At 39.6% G+C, this 25,032-nt stretch overlaps 1 protein-coding gene across 2 annotated transcripts in view; it reads right to left on the bottom strand.

Annotated features, from left to right (window-relative positions):
* RPS6KA5 (ribosomal protein S6 kinase A5) overlaps positions 1–25,032 on the bottom strand; it is a 178,927-nt gene that overhangs the window by 77,323 nt on the left and 76,572 nt on the right. The window lies entirely within an intron of this gene.

The following is a 25,032-nucleotide window of genomic DNA, read 5'->3' as shown; positions in this document are numbered from 1 at the left end:
ATACCAGTCTTTTATCTGTAGTGTCATTTGCAAATATATTCTCCCATTCCGTGGGCTGCCTCTTAGTTTTTTTGACTGTTTCCTTGGCTATGCAGAAGCTTTTTATCTTGATGAAGTCCCACAAGTTCATTTTATCTTTTCTTTCTCTTGCCTTTGGAAACGCGTCATGAAAAAGGTTGCTGTGGCCGATGTCATAGAGGTTGCTGCCTATGCTCTCCTCTAGGATTTTGAGGATTCCTGTCTCACATCGAGGTCTTTCATCCATTTGAAGTTTATCTTTGTGTATGGTGTGAGAGAGTGGTCAAGTTTCATTCTTTTGCATGTAGCTGTCCAATTTTCCCAGCACCATTTATTGAAGAGACTGTCTTTTTTCCGCTGGATGTTTTTTCCTGCTTTATCAAAGATTAGTTGCCCAAAGAGCCGAGGGTCCATTTCTGGGTTCTCTATTCTGTTCCATTGGTCCATGTGTCTGTTTTTGTGCCAGTACCATGCTGTCTTTGTGATCACAGCTTTGTAGTACAACTTGAAATCCGGCATTGTGATGCCCCCAGCTTTGTTTTTCCTTTTCAACGCTTCCTTGGCAATTCGTGACCTTTTCTGGTTCCACACAGATTTAAGGGCTGTTTGTTCCAGTTCTTTGAAAAATGTCATTGGTATTTTGATCAGGATAGCACTGAAAGTGTAGATTGCTCTGGGTAGCATGGACATTTTAACTATGTTAATTCTTCCGATCCATGACACTACAGATAAAAGACTGGTATCCAAGATCACAAGGAACTTCTCAAACTCAATACGTGAGAAACAAATAAACAAATCATAAAATGGACAGAAGATACGAACAGACACTTTTCCAATGAAGACATACAAATGGCTAACAGACACATGAAAAAATGTTCAAAATCATTAGCCATCAGGGAAATTCAAATCAAAACCACACTGAGATACCACCTTACGCCAGTTAGAATGGCAAAAATTGACAAGGCAAGAAACAACAATTGTTGGAGAGGATGTGGAGAAAGGGGATCCCTCCTACATTGTTGGTGGGAATGCAAGTTGGTACAGCCACTCTGGAAAACAGTGTGGAGGTCCCTTAAAAAGTTAAAAATTGAGCTACCCTATGATCCAGCCATTGCACTACTGGGTATTTACCCCAAAGATACAGACGTAGTGAAGAGAAGGGCCATATGCACCCCAATGTTCATAGCAGTATTGTCCACAATAGCTAAATCATGGAAGGAGCCGAGATGGCCTTCAACAGATGACTGGATTAAGAAGATGTGGTCCATATATACAATGGAATATTACTCAGCTATCAAAAAGAACGATTTCTCAACATTTGCTGCAACATGGATGGCACTGGAGAAGATAATGCTAAGTGAAATAAGTCAAGCAGAGAAAGACAATTATCATATGGTTTCTCTCATCTATGGAACATTAAGAACTAGGAAGATCAGTAGGAGAAGAAAGGGATAAAGAAAGGGGGGGTAATCAGAAGGGGGAATGAAGCATGAGAGACTACGGACTCTGAGAAACAAGCTGAGGGCTTCAGAGGGGAGGCGGGTGGGGGAATGGGATAGGCTGGTGATGGGTAGTAAGGAGGGCACGTATTGCATGGTGCACTGGGTGTTATACACAACTAATGAATCATGGAACTTTACATCAAAAACCAGGGATGTACTGTATGGTGACTAACATAATAAAATTAAAAAATATTATTAAAAAAATAAAATAAAAAAATAGAAGTTAAAAATGTTATTGACTATTTCTAAATAAATAAATAAATAAATAAATAGGGGATTCTAATAAGGTCTGTTTTATCTGTAAGAAATCTCTGATGCTGCTCCTTAGAGGGCACAACCTTGGGCATTCACACAATGGTTTGGCAGGGCTCTTTTTTACTCTCTTTTCTTGATCTGTTAAGCTGTCTGCCCCTGTTGGTATTACACCCAGTTGTTAGGCTCCACTAATTGCTAGCTGACTGATCTATCATTTTCAATAATACCCTGGGGCATAAAGTATTCCACAGTCTGATTCAATAAATTCAGGCTCCTTTGTAGGATTAGTTTTTGAGGCCAGTGTTTGAGATTTGTTCTGACTCCAAGAGTGTTCTTCATAACTGACTATTTCCCTCATACTCTCTGGTACTCCCAACAGTCTACTTTGTTGCTCTAATGGAGCTACCAAGCCTCCTCTTAATTGCTTACCACCAAAATCTCCATTTTTCCCCCTCAAAAGCATCCTTAGGCTTCAACTTCCCACATACTTTGCTTCAAATAAAGTAAGTTCTTTTGTTTAGAACTTCAGAGCTCTGTGCTTATGAACTACACCTCTTCCTCTGGGGAAATCTCTGATCCACTGCTCTGGAGCTGGGGGTGAGGACAGTGGGAGCGGTTTGCCCTTAATTTTCTTAAAGTTTGTCTCTTCACGAACAGAAAATGTTTAATTTTTATTGGTTCAGCTTTCTCCTCCTCTTCCTCTTGCTTTTCCTACTCCTTCTCATCCTGCTCCCATCCTCCTCCTCCTCCTCCTCTTGGTTAGTGTTTTGAGAAGCCTTCACCTATCCTAGCTATAAAGATATTCTATGATTTCTTGTAAACGCTTTATGTGCTTAACTTTTATGTTTAGGGTCTGTTTCAAACTAATACTTGTGCAGAGCAAAGTAAGGGTTGAGATTCACTTTTTTTTCCCATACAGATATCCAACTGTTCTAGCACCACCACTACTTCTTTCCCCATTGATCTGCTTTGTCACATTTGTCAAAAATCAAAGGGCTATATAAGTGTGGGTCTATTTCTGGAGTCCCTGTTCTATTTCACTGATCTATATATTTCATGCCATACTACCTTGATTATTGTGACTTTATTCCATTTTAAATCAGGTCATTTAAGCCTTACACATTCTTTCTTCTTTAAGACTAGATAGGCTATTCTAGTTCCTTTGTTTTTGCATAAGAATTTAAGTCAGTTTGTCCATCTCTACAAAAAAGCCTGCTTGGATTTTGATTTGGACAGTCTTGCATCCATAGTTCAATTTAGGGAGAAATGACATGTTAACAATAATGAGTGTTCCTACCCATGAATAGCTCTCTATTAACTAGGTTTTCTTTAATTACTCTGATCAATGTATAATTTATAGAGTAAATTTACTCCCAAGTATTTTATGTTTAAAAAAATTATACTGTAAAGGATATTCTAAAATTTCATTTTCCAGTTGTTTGATGCTAGTATGTAGAAATATAACTGCTTTTTGTCATTTTATTTTGAAACAATTACAAATTTAAAGAAATGTTTTAAATATAGTATATCAAACTTTTTTTCATGAACCGTCTAAGTAATTTGTCTACTTGCTATCCCATCACTCATATGTATACTTGCATTTGTATCTCATGCCACAACCTAATCATTTAAAATGTCAGGACATTAACCTGAATATACTATTACCATCAAATCCTCAATCCTAATTTCATGTTTTCTTAGTTGCTCCCAAAATATTATAGCAAAAGGTTCCAGTTCAGAATCAAATGTCAACTTTAGTCATCTATTTTCTTCAGTTTGGAATAGTTCCTCAGTCTTCCCTTCACTTTCATAACCTTGACACTTCTGGAGATTACAAGCTTTATATTTTGTACACTGTCCCACAATATGAGTTTGTCTGATGTACCTGCATGATCATATTCAGGTGTGCACCACTGGGAGGAAATTATGGAAGTGACACTGTTCTTGGTGTATCATCTCAGGTGGGGCAAGATTTCATTCATCCTAATATTAATGATTTTCACTTTGATCATCTGATTAAGGCAGTGTCTCCTTAGCTTCTCTACCATGAAGTTACCTATTTCACCCCTGTAATTAGTAAGCAATTTTGGAGAGGTACTTTGAAACCATGTAATTATTCCAACCCACATCATTCAATTTATTTATTTATATCTAAATGGACTCATGGGTTTATTTTATTCAATGGGTTAAAATTCACTACCATCATTTAGTTTTGATTCTGGGAATGTGGTTCTTACTCTCACAGCATAGCTCTTCTAGAATTTTGATGAAAGTCTTGTGGAGTTTACCAAGTCCCTGTACCTTGGGAGGAACTTAACTCTAAACTGTCTCCCTTGAGGTTGGAGCTGCTGAAATCTTTATTCAGCTTTCAGCCTTCCAGCTCTTGTCTCCTTTTGTCTGGGCCACTAAGATTCTCGCCCCATGCAATCAATGCGGAGAAGTCAGTCCACACACAGAGATTTCTGAACCACCTCACTCGTGGTTCCCTTCTCAGCAGGGTGCCTCTCCTCCACAATTTGCAGCCACTCTGTTAGTCCCAAACTCCAATTTCTGGCTCTTCAGCCTTGTGAGACTGCCTCTTCTGGAGTACATTTTGACCTCTTATTATACACATCCTTGGAAAGAAATATTTTTGGTATTTAAGAACAGGTCTTGAGTGTCAGAAAATTAAAAAATCCTAGCTATACCATTCATCAATTATGTGACTTTGAGCACGCTGCTTAATCTCTTTGAATCTAAAACCATATTTAAAAGGCTGAACAATATATTTTCCTACAGTTTGTTCATTTCATTCAACAGACTTTGAGATCTTATTATGTATCAATCACTTTTCTAGATACTGCACACATACACTGAACCAAACAGATAATAATCTCCATCCTAATGAAGGCTGCATTCCAGTGGGAAGAGAGAAACATAAGTAAATTAGATACTACAAATATTTTGGAAGATGATCTATGGAAAAAGTAGCACAGATAAAGTCAGATAGGAAATGCCAGAACAGAGATGAGGACTGCATTTTAATAAGAGTGGTCAGTGTATGCCTCACCAAGGTGACTTTTGAGCAAAGAATTTAAGAAAGTGGAGACATGAACAAAGCAGATATTTGGGGAAAGACTGTTTCTGGCAGAAAGAACACGAGTGTAAAGACCCTCAGGCAGGAGAGGGCCTGGTGTCTCTAGGGATCAGGAAGGAGGCTAGCACGGCTTGGACACAGTGAACGAGGAAAAAGTCGGAGGAGGACATGGTCACAGAAGTAACTGAGTTAGGGGGGTGGGGTAGCTCGTGCAAGGACTTGTAGACCATTACTGGGACTGCTCTGTATGCTCTGCACTGCACGACATATTGTGATCTAAGTAAACAGTGGCCTCTGGAGCTGAGCTGGCCATTGGAAGGATCTCATCTTTTCCTCTGAATGAAATGGGGAGCCTTTAAAGGATTCTCCGTAGAATAGTGGTATGATAAACTCGCATTTACTAGGATCAATGGCTCCGGCTGCTGTGCTGAGAAGAGCAAGGGTGTAAATGAGGAGACCACCTGCAACAGAGGAAGGTGAGCGAGGATGGTGGCTAGGAGGAAGGTGACAGCAGTGGCGGGGGTACAGATCCAACCCCACCTGAGCACCTGAAGAGATGGAGTTGGTATTACCTGAGATGGGGAAGGCTGCCGGAAGAACAGGTTTGGGGAGGATGATCCAGAGTTTGCTTCTGGATATGAGGCATGCACGCTGTCTGACAAGTAGTAAAAGCTCAATACATGGTAGTTACCATTATCATGATCATCACCCTCAATTACATCTCCTGAGACGAGGGAGAGGAATTCTTATGACGGATTTAGAGCATGAAGAGGAGGTTCCGTGAACCATCCTGAAAGTGCTTCATGTAAATTCCTTGCAATTATGCACAATTATTTTCAAGCATATTAGGAATCTGTGCATTCTCCTGAGAAGAGAGGGTCCACAGTCTTTCTGAGATTCTCCAGGGAGTTGTAAGCCCCCCAAAAAGTTTAAGGAACATCACCCCTAAAAACAGCATTATAAATTCGAACGGAAAAGCTCCTATCAAATTTATTTACAAACAAACCAATGTGGGCTGGCTGCCAGCACATGGAAACAGCCGAGGGTAGCATCCCACAGCTCGCCAGCACTGTAAACTTTATCGTGACAGCACGCACACCAGTGTGGCTTCTCCAGGGCACCGAGCTTGCTTCTTACTGACTTCTCCCCTTGCTTGTCATCGCTGTCCTGGGGCTTACCTGCATTTAGAACTGGACTGGTGAGGTTCGGAGCTTTAAAAAGTGAAACGGAGCAAGGGGTTTTCATTTTCAACAAGATCTCTGACTCCTGAGGACGTGCTGGGACTGCGTTTCTGGTGTCTTAACACTTGTGTGTTTATCAAGAGAGCTGGCAACCGTATTAGGGTTAGGCTGGGGCTGGCTTGCCCTAACGAAAAACAGCTTAGCCAGGCAGTGAGACAACAGTAAAACAAAATTTAGAAAAGAACATAGGGATATTGTTAAACATGAGTTGAATTATAAAATTTGTACTCTCCTGAATGAGAACACCAGACTCGGAAATGCAGGCAGATTCTGGGACAGTTAGCAATGGCATGGACGTGGTCGGTGACACTGTGAAAACCCAGATCCTTACAGACGTCTGAAAGGAAGTCTTCTCAGCTTTATAATTCAAGGAACCCCATCCCCAACCCATCCCTTTCCTACTGAGCAATAAATTACATTTCTTCACATAAAAGACTTACTAAAAAGCTCAGACTGAATAAAGCCCCTGAGTGGGGACCGTCTATTACTAGAATTATTTGAGGTCCACCCTGCCTGGCGGGCTCTTGGTCCATGCCAACTTGTCTACCCTGAGTAATAACTTTTCTGTACAAATTATGGATTCATTAGATTACTAGAAATTAGATTTCTTAAGGTTCTGCCAATTTCTTTGCAACCACGAAGTATGTGTTTTTGTTTTTGTTTTTTTCTTAAGCCAATGCTGTTTTTATTCTCTTTATGACAGGGAAACTATCAGAAACAATACAAGAATGTTCTGTTTTTACTGATATTCCTGAGTCTTTTTTGCCTCTCTAGACATATGACAAAAATGGACCAAGTGGCATTGACTAAGTGAACATTCCTGGCTCCTGCTGTCTGTATGGACGCAGCATCTCAATAATCCCTGAGTCAGGAAGAAGGAAAGGGCTGCTGACAGGTAGGAATTCAGTGATATAAAACAGGGTTTTGGCTGCTCTCCTTTAAAATTTGTATCTTAACACAGCCTGCTGCTTTTAAGACCAGACAAAGAAGTAATAACAACCAGAGATACTGGGTAGCTTGTAAGGGCCCATTCCACTTAGATATGGCAATGAATATGACCCTCATAAACAGTGCTCTTAGGAACATTCTAATAGTATAATCCCCAGAGAAAACAGGTACTCGCTAGAGAATAGTGAAGCTAAACAAGTTATCCAGAGTTGCATATCCTTTGACTGGGAGAACAGGGATTATGAACAGGGGCAGTCTGACTTCAACGAGTGATTTTTTAATGCCATATTACAACTGCCCTTTACTCCCTCCAAATATGGTTTTACTGTCACTTCCTAGGAGCAGCCTCATCATGCAGTTGGTCTTGCCACTTACTGTCCAAAAAACTGCATTAATATCAACTGTTCTGTCATTCAAATATGTAAATGGCTTAGAGCCAATAATTCTATGTATTTGTTCATAAAATTTTGCTAGCTTACATGCTTTTCACAATTAAGTTTTGGAGGGCTCATGTGAACGTCACAATACCCAAAAGTAGATATTCTAGGGGGGCTATATGGAAGTTTTTTTTTTTTTTTTTTTTTTTAAGATTTCATTTATTTGAGAGAGAGAGTGAGAGAATGAGCAGAGGAAGGGGCAGAGGGAGAAGCAGACTCCCTGCTGAGCGAAGAGGCCAACTTAGGGCTTGATCCCAGGACCCCGAGATCATGACCTGAGCCGAAGTCAGAGGCTTAATCCACTGAACCACCCAGGCACCCCGAGGTTTTTTTTTTTTTTTTTTTTTTTAATGGGCACAGTGAACAATGAGTTTCAATCTTTTCTGAGTATGTGCCAAGCTAAAATCATCACTGACAGATTTATGGCACATAATTTAAGAGAGTTAATTTATATCTTATAGGAATGGACTCTAGGCTGTTTCCTAAAAAAAAAAAAAGAAAGAAAGAAAGAAAGAAAAGGTACTTGGCCTTGTCTGCAGAAATACCCTCAACCTTGTGGAAAGCGCCTTAATTTTTCCTAAGAGGTCATCACCTTAGCCCACCTGCCCATAACGTGGAGGAATCTGAATTTGGCAACACAGAAGAGCTACCATCTAGGTTCTTGCCAGAGATTAGAACCTCAAATTGTCTGCAGTCCAAATCTCATCAAATATTCAATTGTGAGAAATAATACATACAAAGGCCATATATATATAATCTATACATCTTTCTGGATATACTATAATGGCTTTGGGTAAAGTCAGAGCAAAAGAGAGCTACAAATTTGAATGACACCATTTTGGTGTTATACTCTAATCTTGTTCCACAAGCTAACATTATATGAAATAGTGACATGAAATCTGGCATTATCTTTAGTCAAGGAAGGCTGGTGAGAACTGTCATTACATCTGGGCCCTATTTAAAAAGTTTTCCTAGGTCATAATGCCTTACCTGTGGGTTTTATCTATTTATTTTGAAACTTATCTTGATATAATTTCAAACTTACAAAAAATATTTGCAAGAACAGTTCAAGGAATCCCCAAATAACCAGTATGCAAATGCACCAATTATTTACATTTGCCTCATTCACTTTAGTATTCTCTCTCTCATGTTTTTATATATGTGCATACTCTTCCCGAGAAGAAGTTGGAGACATCATGCTCCTACCCCTAAATCCTACAGTGTGCATCTCCTAAGGAAAAAGCAAACAAAAAAACCCCAAATACCACTCTTTCATAGAACCACAGTACAATTATCAAGATCAGAAACTTCATGATAAATACCATTATCTAGGGGTGCCTGGCTGGCTCAGTCAGTAGAACATGTGACTCTTGATCTCGGGGTTGTGAGTTTAAGCCCCAAGCTGGGTGTGGAGATTACTTAAAAATAAAATCTTTTAAAAACCCCACTATTATCTAATCTACACTCTATTCAAATTCTGTCATTTGTCCCACTAATGCTCTCTCTAGCTACTTCTGTTTCCAGTCCAGGACCTACTTTATGATCACACAATGCACTGGAGATACGGGTCTTTAATCTGGACCTTCAGTCTTTCTTTCTTTCTTGATCTTGACAACTATGAAGAGGACAGTTCGGAGATCTTGTGGACTTCAAACCCTCAATTTCATTTTTTTTTCCTGACGTTTTCTCATGATTAGATGCAAGTTATGTATTCTTAAAAGGAAAATCAATGAGATGATGTTACCTGTCTTAGAAAATATCAGGAAGCATGTGATGCTAGTTCTCCCAATACTGGTGTTAATTTTGAGTATATCATTAGTGTGGTGTTTGCCAGGTTTCTCCACAGTAAAGTTACTGTTTCCTTTGTAATTAACTGGTAAATTGTGGGAAGATGAATTGAGACTATGTAGAAATAATATATTCCTCATCAAACTATCACCTACCCCTCTAGGATCCAATGATGATTTTTTAAAAGATTTTATTTATTTATTTAAGAGAGAGAGAGAGAGAGAGAGAACAAGCAGGGTGAGGGGCAGAAGGAGAAGCAGACTCCCCGCTGAGCAGGGAGCCCAGTGTGGGGCTCGATCCCAGGACTCCAGGACCATGATCCGAGCCAAAGGCAGATGCCCAACGAACTGAGCCACCCAGGCGCCCCCAGTGATGATTTTCTAATTCCACCATATCTTCTCTATGTTGGTTGGACTACGTTTTGTCTGGGCAGGTATAGATTAGTAGGACGGATTCATAGAATTAGATTGCTAGGTTGTAACATACTTAAATATTCAACTTTCATAATTGTTGACAATATTTTATTAGTATTGTCCTCAAGAAAGCTTACAGACACTTACATTCCCCGCCAACAATGAATGAATGCCTTAAAAAACCAAGTTCTCACCAAATCTTGATATCATCATGTTTAAATTTCTACCAATCTGATAGGCATTTCTGAGATACAGAACTTTTTCAGTGCAAAATAAAGAAGAGGGGAAGAAAATCAGAGTGTGCAGCAGCTGGACTTGATATAGTGCAGAGTCCACACACTGGAATACCTTAAGTGATGCTTGTACAGACTACTGGTTCCTTGAGTAAACTTAGAGAAGCTTCTTATATGAAAACTGATTATATGTCAAGGGGTCAATATAAAAAATATATAACGAACTTATACAACTCAACACCAAGAAAGAGTCAGATTAAAAAATGGGCAGAGAACCTGAATAAACGTTTTTCCAAAGCAGACATCCAGAGGGGGCCAATAGACACATGAAAGGTGCTCAAAATCACGAATCTTCAGGGAAATACAAATCAAAACCATAACAACCTTCCACCTGTCAGAATGGCTAGAATCAAAAAGACAAAAGATAATCAGTGCTGGTGAGGATGCAGCGCAAGAGGAACCCTCATGCTCTGCTGGATGCAAACTGGTGCAGCCACTGTGGAAAACAGTGGGGTGGTTCCTCAAAAAATTAAAAATAAAACTACCATATGATCCAGTAATGCCACTCCTGGGTACTTACCCAAAGAAAATGAAAACATTAATTTTGCACTCCTACATTTACTGCAGCATTATTTCAAGGAGCCAAGATACGTAAGCAGCCTAAGTGTCCACTGATAATCAAATGGATAAGGAAGACGTAGTAATATTTACATAATGGAATATTACTCAGCCATAAAAAGGAATGATATCTTCCTATTTGTGACAACATGGATGGATGCAGGGGGTATTACAGTAAGTGAAATAAGTCAAACTGAAAAAGACAAACACCACCAGATTGCACTCATATGTGGAATCTAAAAAACAAAAAAAAAAATGAAAATACAAACAAAAAGCAGAATCAGATTTATAAATACAGAGAACAAACTGATGGTTGCCAGAGGGAAGGGGGTGGGAGATGGGCACAACAGGGTTCCAGTTATGAAATGAATAAGTCATGGGAACAAAAAGCATAATAGTATAGAGAATATAGTCAATGGTATTGTAATAGCATTGCAGGGTGACAGATGGTAGCTAGCTACGCTTGTGTGAGGTGGCATAATGCATAGAAAAGTTGAGTCACTACGTTGTACACCTGAAACTAACGTAATTATATGCACATTTTAAAAAATTATTTAAAAAAGCAGAGATTTGTAAAAAAAATCACAATAAAGCCAACATAAGATAAAAATGATTCTAAATTCTTTTGTATTTGCTAAATGGATCTTATTATGTTTAATGGCTCATATTCTCTATCTGTAAAATGTGAATATAAACCCCCACCTAATATTGTCATAAGGATTCAATGAGCTATCAAGAGTTAAACCTGGCCAGAGATACAGTAAGCACTTATGGCATGGTGACTATTAACCACTGTTATTATTTACAGAGATCAATTATAATTCATAGGACTGAAAAATAATGCCAAGTTTAATTTTAATGATTTAAACATAAAATTCAAATTTATGGTGTCCAAACATCTACTTTCTCAATGTAAGCATAACTTCAAGGCTTATAAATGTTTAACATATATTACCATAAAGTACTAGTAGGGTATACTTAGTTTTAGTCAGTATTAGACTAAAGAGAAATGTTCTTATAGAATTGATATTTTAGTGCAATCATCAAGTTTTAAAGTTGCAGAGAGATCTGATTTTTATTCAAGTGCAATTAACTTGCTTTTAAAGATTTTTATGTGATAGTAGTTGGAGTGCCAGATGAGCACTCCAATGCTGTGTCTCTAAGAAGCATAAAAATAACTCAGAAATCACACAAATAATGTGAAAATTCAAAACCACAAAATCGCTCCCATTTAAAAACACACTACCATTCTCCCTAAATCTTGCATGTCCCATCTTCTCTCTCTTCTTCCTTTCATGGAAATACTTCTTTAGAGTGTCTATGTGGATATCTGACTCTCCTTACTTACCTTCTGTTCGCTTCCTATTCCTGCTTTAATAAATTACTACAGCCCTGGTGGCTTTAAACAATACAAATTTATTACTTCGTGTTGTAGATTGGAAGTCTGACATGCATGTCGTTGGGCTAAAATCAAGGTGTCGGCAGGGCTGTATTTATTCTGGAAGTTTTGGGGGAAAGTTTTGTTTCCTGGTCTTTTCCAGCTTCAAGAGGCCGCCCACACTCTGTGGCTCGTGGTCCCCTCCATCTTCAAAGCCAGCGGAGACAGTCAAGTCACTTCTCACACTGTGTCACTCTCACTTCTTCGGTAGTCACATCTCCATTGGACTCTCCTCTTCTGCCTTCCTCCTCTTCCACTTTTAAACCCCCCTTGTGACCTCACTGGGCCCACCGAGATAATCTGGGAAAATCTCCCTATTTTCAGGTCAGCTAACAATTTTAATTCCATCTGCAGCTTTAATTCTCGTTTGTCCTGTAACCCAATGTATTCACAGGTTCTGAGGAGCAGGATGTGAGTATTTTGGAGTGGCCGCCATTTTCTGCCCACCGCAGGCTCTATCCACACCTCCATATACTACAGAACAACTTCCACCCTCATGATATCACCACGGACGAAGGTTAAAAGCAACCTCGTGTCACTAGTAATGGGCACTTTTCAGTCCTCGCAGTACTTGACTTTTCAGCTGCCCCTTGCAAACCAAGAGAAAGATTTCAAAGAGAGCAAAGTGAGAGAACCATCCCTGTGGGCTGAGCCCAAACAGAGTTCCCCCAAAACGGCTGTGTGAAAGCCACTTAATTTGGGCTAGTCTGCTATGCAGAAAAGGCTAATAGAGACATTAGTAAGTTGTAGATCATGCTTGTAACCAAGGGACTTGCTCAAGGTCACACAAGTCCACCTGACTCCAAGATCTATAAGCCCTGCATGATCTGGCCTCACAACCACGCTGCGCAGCACTCTTTCCACTGCGTTCACATTGGCCTTCTGGTAGCCCCCTACCGCTCCTTCCAGTCTTCGGGCTATCATGCATGCTGGGTGGAGCCCTGTGCCTGGAATGTTCTTCCCTATCCCCTCCGTAGCTCATCTACCTTCAATTCTTCCTCTTAAATTACACTTAAAATGTCACTTCTCTGGGAAGGCCTTGCCTGACAACCAGACTGGTCCTAGGTGTTTTCATTACATGCTCTCATTAGTGCCCTCTGCATTTCCTTCCAAATACTTACTTCAACTAATTACTTAATTGTGTACTAATTTATTTAATGTCCGTACCCACTTTAGATTACAGGGCCCTGAGGACAAGAATCTTGTCTAGGTGGTTTGCTACTATTTCCAAGCACTGAGCGCATAGGAAGCAGGCAAATATTTGTGGCATGAATGAAGAGTTTTAGAATTGACAGTATCTTGATGTAGTTCACCTCTTGTACCAAACGGGTCAATATCCCAAAGAATCCTCCAGGCAACCTACACAGTGAACTTGAAGAATTCAAAGGCACATATCATCTCACATAATGAGCCATCATGTATTCTACTTTTGAGTCCTAAAAGGGCACCTATGCTTCTAAAGCGGCTCAGTATTAGGCCCACGGACTGTGGGAAAAAAGGTTTCATCCAGAAGTTCAGGTGAAGTTTATGTCTAGAGAAGTAACAAATTAAAGCACCAAAGACTTCTACCAATGTCAGTAATTCTAGTGCTGTAATGCACTTATATGTCCTTGTAGAAAATGATTACACATTGCAATGCTAGATTCTTTATAGTTCCCTTTTAAAAAACCTTTTTCTCAGGGTGCCTGGGTGGCTCAGCTGGTTAAGATTTCAGCCCAGGTCATAATCGCAGGGTTGTGAGATCGAGCCCAATGCAGTCTCCTTGCTGGGCATAGAGTCTGCCTGGGACTCTCTCTCTCTCTCCTTCACCCTCTGCCCCTCCTGCCCCTGTGCTCACTCTCTCCCTCTCTTAAAAAAATAATAAAATAAAATAAATCTTTTTCTCTATTTTACTAGGATGATGTTCCTTTAACTTAGGCCAATTTTTTTTCATATAAGGGATGCAATTTATGTCTTATTTCAATGACACTTAATTTACACAGATATTTAATAATAGCAAGTAGATTTCGTTTTGTTGTTGTAAGCCTACCCCATCGTCAATCACATTTCCTTCTTGGATTTAGAATAACATACTCTGTGTGTGTGCGCTTGTGTGCGTGTGTGCATGTGTGTGTCTGTCTGTCTCTGTGTGTATAGAAGGTGGGTAGAGATTGGAAGAGAAAGAAGTAGCCTTTAAATTAGTAAATTTATTTTTTAAAACAATGAATTAATCTTAAGAACTTGAACTGAAGATCCCCGCAAAATTTCCAGGATTTCAGCAACTCCCCAAGACAAAATCATTCATACAGTTCAGACAGTATCTTATGGGGTTCTCATTAACAAAACTGTATTGTATATTTGTAAGTTGCTAAGAGAGTAGATCTTAAAACTTCTCATTAGAAGAAAAATAATTTATAACTATGTGAGGTGATGGATGTTAATTAAACTCACTATGGTAATCATTTTGCAATATACAAACATCAAATCATTATGTGTGCATTTTGAACTAATACAATGTTATATGTCAATTATATCTCAATCAGCCTGGGAAAATATACCTTATGGAATTAACATGAAAGCAAGCAGCATCTGCTCTCAATCACAATTATTACTTTCTATGTACATATTATTTATTTCTATTTCAAAACAAAAAATAGGTATTCAAAGTCACTTCTAAGTATTTACAACAACTTTTTCTGTTCACATTATGAGCATCACTGTTGAGAAGTCATGCTATAAGAGGTTTAAGAACACGGAACAAATTCACTTTGTTGAGAAGGAATATACACTGTTAGTTGGCAGAGGACAGTTTGAGTAGCTCAAGACCTCTGCACATCTGACTTGTTGTGACTTACTGCTGAACCCAGAAAACTCTCCGCTGTTCTTAGTTTATGTGCTTCTATTAACAGGTGGAGAACTGAAATCCATCCAAGATACTGAGTTGGATGAGTCCTCAAATGTTACCGAAGATTACAGAGATGACCTACACAGCACTACTTTCCACTGAGGATGTAAAAAGACAACCATGGAAAGAGCTGGGTTAACTTCTTAAGGCTATGTTTTGTTTATGCAATCTCATGGAAATGAGCTGGCAGGAGGGGAAGCAGAACAGACAGACAAAAAGAAGGGTGAAATCCTACACCTCCTCTTTTCAAAGACAGATCCTCTAGTTCTGCTTTCACTCTCCAAAGACCTACTTATTTCCAGGAATACTCTGACTTCTAGTCACCTAAACTTTTTTTTTTTTTTTAAGATTTATTTATTTGTTTTGAGAGAGAGAAAGAGAGGGATAACAAGTAGGAGGGGCAGAGGGAGAAGAAGAGAGAATCTTAAGCAGACTCCATGCCCAGCACAGAGCTCCATCCCAAGACCCTGAGATCATGACCTAAGCTGAAATCAGGAGTTGGATGCTTAACCGACTGAGCCACCCAGGCATCCCTCTAACCTTTTTAATCTCAAATCTCTTATTTATTTATTTAAGATTTTATTTATTCATTTGACAGAGATAGAGACAGCCAGCGAGAGAGGGAACACAAGCAGGGGGAGTGGGAGAGGAAGAAGCAGACTCCCAGGAGAGGAGCCTGACGTGGGGCTCGGTCCCAGAACGCCGGGATCACGCCCTGAGCCGAAGGCAGACACTCAACGACTGAGCCACCCAGGCGCCCCGCAAATTCTCTTATTTAGCATTTCTCTTTCATGTTTCCTCTTATGGTGGCAAATTCCAAAGAGCTAACTGCTTTTAGTCCCATCATCTGCCCTCCCCTCCTACTCCCACCACACACTATCACTTGGCCTTCTTTTAATTTTTTTTTTTCCTACAAATTTTTCTCTTCCTTCAGACTGGCCTCAAATACATTAACTGCTACACATTAGGGTTCTCGTTTTCACCTACTCTTCCTCCTGCAGACCACCCAAATCCCTCGATTGTGCCTCCTCTTGTCTGGTATCTCAATTACAGTCTTAACGCGAGGTACCATACACACCTGAAAATAATTTCTTTTTAATATCGTGCCAAAGTCATCTTATATTTTTTTTCTTTTGGTTTTAGCTCAACATTCTAATAGCACACCTCCTTGCGAATGCATTCCAGAGTATCAAAATCGTGATAAAGTTCTAAGATATTTCTACCACTGTTGTGAATCAGTCATATTTACTTCAAAGCAAGGATACCCCTTCAGTTACTGTCTGTTTTGTTACATACCACTGACTGCAATGTATCATGATCCACTCCCAACTCTTACCATCTCAGCAACATCCTCATGTTGTAAATTTTGAGATGATATTAATACTCAAAAGTGAAACTTTAATGCTTCAAATACCTTTAATTCATATCGAAAGGATGACTCGCAGAGACAGAACTGTCTACAAGGCTGGGGCGGCATTTGTTGCTAACAATTCTCCTTGGCATCACCTTTATAAAACCCTTTGTGATTTGCTTCTTTGCTGTCTTCTTTAGTGTCTTAATTCTACCAATAAATCTGGTAGTGTACACAGTCATAAATCAGCTGGTGTTTTGACAAAATTACTGCTAACAGATCAGAGAACACCAAAAGAAAAATTGTTTTTATAGATTATTTTCCACATAGAAGTCCCTCCCACGGTTAGTTAAAACAAATACGAATTTTAAGAGATACAGAGAGACAGAGAGAAAGAGAACAGATGAAAATATTTGTATATTTCTTGTTGTAACCATACAGACAAAGGTATAGAAAAAGTTATTAAAAGGAACTATGGTCTGCATGTTATAAGATTTGGAGAGGCTAAAAAAATATATAAAGGAGAAAATACAATCAATCCATATGATGCCATTAGATATAAACTACAACAGAGCCTAAGAAGATATTAATGATTTTTTTAAAAAACAGCCAGAAATGTGACTTATAACAGACGGGTTCACAGGATCAGTCAACAAATTACAGCTGGGAGGACAAGTCTAGTCACCACACCTGAGCCCCAGAAGACCAGAGAAACAACAGAAATGAATGGAGCTAACAGCCACTAAAGAAAGTGTGTTGTAGGAAACAGTCGTACATACTCAGTTCTGAGAGGACTACTATACTCCATAGCCGGCAAATGTCAAAGACAAGTATCTGTCAAGATAATACTGACATTATAATAATCGTATCATTTGGAGAAGCTTGTGCCAATCAGGCAAATGTTATCCCAAGGGAACAAGACTGGTCAAGAAATCCCCAGTGAGCCATGATTCCTAGGAGAAGTGTGGTAGCAACCTAGATGTGAATCTCCACGTCTGCTCCCAAAACATCCTAAAAAACATCAAGAACGATTGTAAACCTCCATAACCTGTTCCTTCAGCAAAACTGAGAGACAAAACCAAGCAGCATGCTGTGGGCAGGCTGAAAAAGAACAGGGTGGGACCCAAGTGCTGCGGGAGGGTGAGAAAATGCAGTGAGACAGCAGGGTATAAAATTAACGTACAAAGACTGTCAGCTCTCGGGGGCGCCTAGGTGGCACAGCGGTTGGGCGTCTGCCTTAGGCTCAGGGCGTGATCCCGGCGTTATGGGATCGAGCCCCACGTCAGGCTCCTCTGCTGTGAGCCTGCTTCTTCCTCTCCCACTCCCCCTGCTTGTGTTCCCTCTCTCGCTGGCTGTCTCTATCTCTGTCGAATAAATAAAATCTTTAAAAAAAAAAAAAAGACTGTCAGCTCTCAGCTAGAAGATATGGTGGAAGAGAAGACCCTATGTACAACAGCAACACATGACAGAATATCTAAAATTAACTTAAGCAATTTGGGTAGGAGGAAAATGACAAAATACTCCTGAAGGTCTCAGAAGTAGATTTCAACATATGAGATTTAACTATGTTTTTAAAACAGGAATAACCAGTATCATAAAAATATCAATTCTCCCTAAATTTTTTTAAAGATTTATTTATTTGAGAGAGAAAGAGAGAGCATGAGTGGGAGGGGCAGAGGGAGAGAGATTCTCAAGTAGACTCTGTGCTGAGCGTGGAGCCCAACACACGGCTTGATCTCATGACCCTGAGATCACCACCTGAGGCCAAAACCAAGAGTCCAATGCTTAACCGAGTGCACCACCCAGGTACCCCTCCTTAAATTTTTTAAAATTTAAAATAATCCCAGGGTGCCTGGGTGGCTCAGATGGTAAAGCACTGGACCCTTGCTTTCAACTCGGGTTGTGATCTCAGGGTCGTGAGACTGAGCCCTACACTGGACTCTGCTGGCCATGGAGCCTGCTTAATTCTCTCTCTCCCCCTCCCTCCACCCACCTCGCCTTGCACATGCACGCTCTCTCTCTCTCAAAAAATCAAATCAAATCAAAACAATCCCAATGAAAACAACCTAACAAGCTCCCCCCACCCCAGAACTAGACAATTTGATTTTAAAGTTCTTGTTAAAAAATAAACAAATATGATGGGCCCCCAAAAAGTTCTGAAAAATGAGAGCAATAAAAGACAAAGGGGACTAGCCTTGCCAGGTATTAAAGCACACTGTAGAACTCTGATAAACTAAAATAGTGTGATTATGGCAGATGATTCAACAAACCAAACACAACAAAGAATCAAGAAACGGACCCTAATGTATATGAGAATTTAAAATACGGGAAAGGCAGAGACTCAAGTCAGTGTAAACTTGGACTTTTTACTAAATGGTGCTGGGAGAACTAGGAGCCATTCGAAAAAGATGAGGTTGGATTCTATTTTATGTCCCTATGTATCAAAATACTCTATGCAAAAAATAAAACTATACAAGCAGTGGAAAAAGACATTGGTAAATTCCTTTACAACCTTAAAGTTGAGAAGATCTTTTATGGCTTATGACTGAAAATCCATAAGCCATAAAAATAGTTCTAAAATAAATTCCACTACACGTAAATTTAAATGTTTTACATGGTAGAAACATCATAAAGTCAAGAGACAAATGGAAAGCAGGGAAATTTTTATAATGCATATTGCAAATGGTTATTCTAAGAGCTCCTCGAAAATTAAGAACAAAATGGCCAAAGGGTGCAAATAAAGAATTCTCAGGAAAAAAAGATTACCTTTTAAGCATAAGCGAAGATGTTCACCCTCACCAAGAAGAAAAATACGCTTTAGCTCTACACGGAGCCGCCACTCCTCACCTAGGAGACAGGTGAGCATCTCAAGTCTGACGATGCCAGTGGGAGAAACGGCACTCGAATACGATGCTGGCAGGAGTGTAAAATGGTACAACTCCTATGGAAGGGTACGTGCGAAATACAGATCTAGTAATCTCCTTCCAGGAATCAAGTACAGTTTCTTCCTAGGCAAGTGGGAAATGACATGCAAGTTATACCTGAAGCAACAAAATAGAGGATTAGAAACAGCCGTCCCCTTTCTAAGAGAACTAGCTGGCCGCGCACACTTTGGAACAGAATGGCAAACTATGAAGGGATAAAAAAGACCAAGATGGTCTTCATGAACTTGGGCCGCGTGAGCTCTAGGATACACTGCTAAGTGAAAAAAAGAGTGGTCAGAAGAGTAAGCAGAGCAAGCTACCTCTGGTTATGACGGATGGGAGCTGGTATCAGGGACCCTGAAATACACCCCATTTGAGTTAAGCTTTTTAACTTCTTACTTTGAATACTGACAGGCAAAGGGAATGCTTCTTCCCTTTCCATTAGAAACTGTATCTCAGGGTAACCAAGGAATGACCAAAAAAAGCCGTATTTAACCAAAGAATGCCAGCCAATAAATACAGAAGAAATGATAGATTTAGAAAATCACCATTTTGCAACTCATAATTAAATAGTTGGTTGAAGCAAGTAATTATTGAGTGTTAATTGTTAAAACCATAAAATGTCAAAACATCACAGAAGTTATTTTCACTTCTAAGGAAAAAACATAGTCCTGTTATAAAGAGAGCAGACTGTCATCTTTGTAATTCAGTCTCAGCATTACTAACAACCAGATAATGGGTTTCTCCTGACGTGATTCAATGCAAAACATGCAATATCACCTATGATTTATTCCAGCTAAAACATTTAATGTCAATCTATCAAGATGAGATCTAACTTCCCAACTACTGGAATTCAGTAGAAAGAGGGATGAGCTAACAGATACTACAAGATATTTTCTCAGACCAATATAAAAAAGGGAATGCTCCAGATTAAGAAACGTCAAGGACATGACACCGAGTGCATGTTCCTGGACTGGATCACGGTTTGGACACATCAGCTGTGAAGGATACTATCTGACAATTAATGAAAAGTGACCATGGACCTGTGTGGTAGATAGCCACGAATTACTTGTAGTCCTCTCATCAGGAGGCGAAGTCTTTGGCACGGATGTGGAGAAAAGGGAACCCTTGTGCGCTGCTGGTGGGACTGCAAACTGGTGCAGCCACTCTGGAAGACAGTATGGAGGTTCCTCGAAAAACTGAAAAGAGAGGGGCATGTGGCAGGCTCATTCAGTACAGCATGCAGCTCTTGATCTTGGAGTTGTGACCCTGGGCCCCATGTTGGGTATAGAGCTTACTTAAAAATAAGATCTTTTAAAAAAATAAAAAAATAGAAGTACCATAGGATCCAGCAACTCTACTTCTGGGTATTTACCTGAAGAAAACAGAAACACTAACTCAAGAAGATACATGCACCCCCATGTTTACTGCAGCATTATTTACAATAGCCAAGATACAGAAACAACCTAAGTGCCCATCAACGAATGAATGGATAAAGAAAATGTGGTACATGTATACATGATGGAGTACCATTCAGTCATAAAAAAGAATGAAATTGTGTCATTTGTGACAACATGGACGGACCCTGAGGGCATTACACTAAGTGAAATAAATTAGACAAAGATGAATATCATATGATCTTACTTATATGTGGAATCCCTAAAAAGAAACAAAAAGCAAACAAAAAAACCAAGCTAATAAGTATAAGAAAACAGGTGGTTGCCAGAGACAGAGGTGGGGGGGACGTAGGCAACATGGGTGGAGGGAGTCAAAAGGTACAAACATTCAGTTATAAGATAAGTCAGAAAGAAGATAAGTAAGTCATGGAGATGTAATGTACAGCACGGCAACTATAGTTAATAACACTGTATGGCATATTTGAAACTTGCTAAGAGGTTAAATCTTCAAAGTTCTCATCACAACAACAAAATTCTGTAACTATGTGTGATGAGGGACATTAACTAGATTTACTTTGGTAATTATTCTATAATATATACAAATATCAAATCATTACATTATATACCTAAGACTAATATAATGCTGTATGTCCATTATACCGTAACTAAAAAAATAAAAGCTAAAAACAACAACAACAACAGCAAAGTCTATTTCTCTACCACTGATTCTGGGCCGGTCTTGTGGCAGAGGTGAGGCTGTGTGAGATCCAGAGCCTAGCCCTGGGAGGCCTTGTAGCCTCTACCTTGCCCTCTTGGCAGCCTTGCATGAGCTGCCCTGAGGCCGCCATGCTTCGAAGAAGCTGATCTACTGCGCTGCAGGATAAGAGGTGCCCCACACAACAGCCAGCACCAGCTTCCAGACATGAGAGCAAAACCATCTTGGCGCTTCAAGCCCAGCCCACTCTCCAGCTAGCTGAGCACCCCATGAGCAAGCCCGGGCCAAACCAGCAGAGATCTGCCAGCCAACCCACAAAAATAAGGGAAAATACATCATTGTTTAAGCATCTAAATTGTTGAGTGGTTTATTATGAGCAATAAATAACTGGTACCACTGGGTATTAAATGAAATGAAAGTTTATTAACCAGGAAAGGCAGACACCATTAACTGAAAAAAAACACTGGTTACAAACAAAACATACATGCAGGCAGACACACAGACAAAAAGATCTAGAAGGATATATACTAAGTAAGTGCCAAGTGCTGCAGAATGAGGTAAACTCTAAGTAGTGAAAATGTTTTTCTGATTTTTGCTTTTCCATATTTTCTATATGCATATATGTGCTTTTGTAGTAATAAATAGTTTTTAAAATATATTACTTAAAAAGATCTATAATGTTTACTTATTCTTCAGACAAAAAGGTCAGCTGGGTCTCTGAAGAGCTCCACATGAAAATTCTTGCTATCGACCTCTAACAGTACACAAAACTGGATAAAGTCAGTTAATCAATAAACTTTAGAGACAGTTATGGGCTGAATTGTGTCCCCACCCTACCCCCAAATTAATACATTGAAGCCCTCACCCCCAGTACCTCAGAATGTGACTGTATTTGAACACTGGGTAATTAAGTAACTTTTATAAAATGAGGCCATCAGGGGTGGACCCTAATCCAATCTGACTGGTATCCTTCTTAGAGGATGACTGAACACAAAAAGCCCCACCAGGGCACAGAGGGAGGGCCGTGTGAAGAGGCAGCAAGAGGGAGGCCAAGTGCCAGCCAGGGAGCAGGCCTGGAGCAGATACTTCCTTATGGCCCTCAGGGGAAACCAACACTGCCGCACCTCGATTGGGGACTTCCAGCCACCAGAACTGTGAGGAAATAAATGCCTGCTTTTTTCAGCCACCCAGTGTGTGGTGTTTCGTTACGGGAGCTCGAGTAGACTCACACAAGGGCTACGTGTACAGCACGGTATTTGGAGAATTGACCTACTGTGCATTCTAAGCACTGCAAACTGAATCGTAAAGACAGTTAATAATTAAGTCTTGTTCTAAGATTCTGACAAGTTTTGTCTTTAAAGTCGCATAACAACTATAAACACGCACAAAGAGAAATTATGTTAAATACGCCTATGCAGAGAGGAAGTAGAGGGCATGCTTTCCAAAAGCACTGCCTCACTCACGAGGGAGCCGATGTGCTATTCTAGTCCACATTCTACTCTTGAGCTGCCATGAGAAACAGGTTTTCCTGTTTTGTTCTGCAACTGTTTATTTATGTGCCACTGACAAAGAGCAAAATTAATGGAGAACCAACGGCTAAAAAGCAACACTACAGAAGACTATTGTTTTTTAATCAAATACAAAATATTCCATTCCTCTACTTTTAAATTAAAAACATGATTTACAAAAACTACACTATTTACAATAAGCAGTAAAAAGAGAAAAAAAAAAGATTGAGTAGGGTTACGATAAGAGAACCGGAAAAAGAGGGAGGAGAGGGGAGAGAAGAGCTGTTGTGTGATGGTGCAGTCTGGGAGGGTGGGTTCTTGCTACTTCTGGCTTATACCATTTGTACGATCTTAGGCACATGATTAACTTTTGTGAGCTGGTTCACTGTAAAGGGAGAAGCTTAAATAAGGTAATTATTTCTCAGTGTGGTTTTGATTTGAATTTCCCTGATGGCTAATGATTTTGAACATTTTTTCATGTGTCCGTTAGCCATTTGTATGTCTTCGTTGGAAAAGTGTCTATTCAAATTAAAACCACACTGAGATACCACCTTACGCCAGTTAGAATGGCAAAAATTGACAAGGCAAGAAACAACAATTGTTGGAGAGGATGTGGAGAAAGGGGATCCCTCCTACATTGTTGGTGGGAATGCAAGTTGGTACAGCCACTCTGGAAAACAGTGTGGAGGTCCCTTAAAAAGTTAAAAATTGAGCTACCCTATGATCCAGCCATTGCACTACTGGGTATTTACCCCAAAGATATAGACATAGTGAAGAGAAGGGCCATATGCACCCCAATGTTCATAGCAGCATTGTCCACAATAGCTAAATCGTGGAAGAAGCCGAGATACCCTTCAACAGATGACTGGATTAAGAAGCTGTGGTCCATATATACAATGGAATATTACTCAGCTATCAAAAAGAACGATTTCTCAACATTTGCTGCAACATGGACGGCACTGGAGGAGATAATGCTAAGTGAAATAAGTCAAGCAGAGAAAGACAATTATCACATGGTTTCTATCATCTATGGAACATAAGAACTAGGAAGATTGGTAGAAGAAGAAAAGGATAAAGAAAGGGGGGTTAATCAGAAGGGGGAATGAAGCACGAGAGACTATGGACTCTGAGAAACAAACTGAGGGCTTCGGAGGGGAGGGGGGTGGAGGAATGGGATAGGCTGGTGATGGGTAGTAAGGAGGGCACGTATTGCATGGTGCACTGGGTGTTATATGCAACTAATGAATCATGGAACTTAACATCAAAAACCAAGGATGTACTGTATGGTGACTAAATAAAATAAAAAAATATTATAAAAAAAACCAAAATCTTAAAAAAAAAGAGAAATAACTAGTGAAAGCTTGTTTAAGATGTATTTACAGATAGAAGTAGAATAAATTTAACTAGAAATGGAAACACAAATTTCTTTAAAATATCTTCATGATGTTTTGCATTTATGTATTGTTAATTTCCACTTTGATAAATTGCTCTGCTTGGTTCTGTGTACATAATTTTAAAGTATGTCTAACTGAAGAGATCACAATAATTACTCCAGAACCATCTGCCCCTTTGTGTCTCTAGCAGCAGAGAATGGCATGCGTTAGTATTTTAAGTTACTTAATTTCTAACTAATAAAAAAATTTAGAAGTAAAAAAAAAAATAATAAGGTAATTATTTCTCAACCAGTCTTCATGGACTTCCTAAAGCTTCCCTGGAAATTCTTTTAGGAAAATAAACTGGTAGGGCTTTGTGCCCTTGAGCTCAGATGCGGGCAGTGGTAGTCATTTCTGTTTCTTTTCCATTTGAACGTTTGTGTTTTCACTTGGGGTAAGAGTTCTGCTGCTGGAATATCTGAAACCATTGTATTAAAATGCTCTGTCCCTGACAACTAGGTAAAAATACTCCAGGAATACATATTTACGAATGAGTAAATAACACAGCTGAGCAGATGCACACAGGAGGCAGAAAGAAGAGTCAAATGATACTGACTCGTAGGAACAACAGACAGACGATGACATTCATGGGGACTGTGACAGGGCAGGGGAGGGTGTGGTCTCTCTGTGTAAGAGATTCAGGACTATTAGCTGATGTTAAGCATTGCAAACCGAGCCTGAAGTGTAACTTCATGACTCAAAAAGTGAATGCAATTTTAGGCATCATTAACAAAAGTATAATTTCCAAAATGCACTCAACAAAATTGCCAAATACATTTAAGAACCTGTTTGTACTACCAATGATCAAAGAATCTAGACAGCACTGTTTGGCGGACTTTGAAATCAGTCAGAC

This window comes from Ursus arctos, unplaced genomic scaffold (genome assembly GCF_023065955.2).
Source record: "Ursus arctos isolate Adak ecotype North America unplaced genomic scaffold, UrsArc2.0 scaffold_25, whole genome shotgun sequence".
Taxonomy (NCBI): Eukaryota; Metazoa; Chordata; class Mammalia; order Carnivora; family Ursidae; genus Ursus; species Ursus arctos.
The sequence above is the reverse complement of the archived record's forward strand: the minus strand, read 5'-3'. Positions and strand labels throughout refer to the sequence as shown.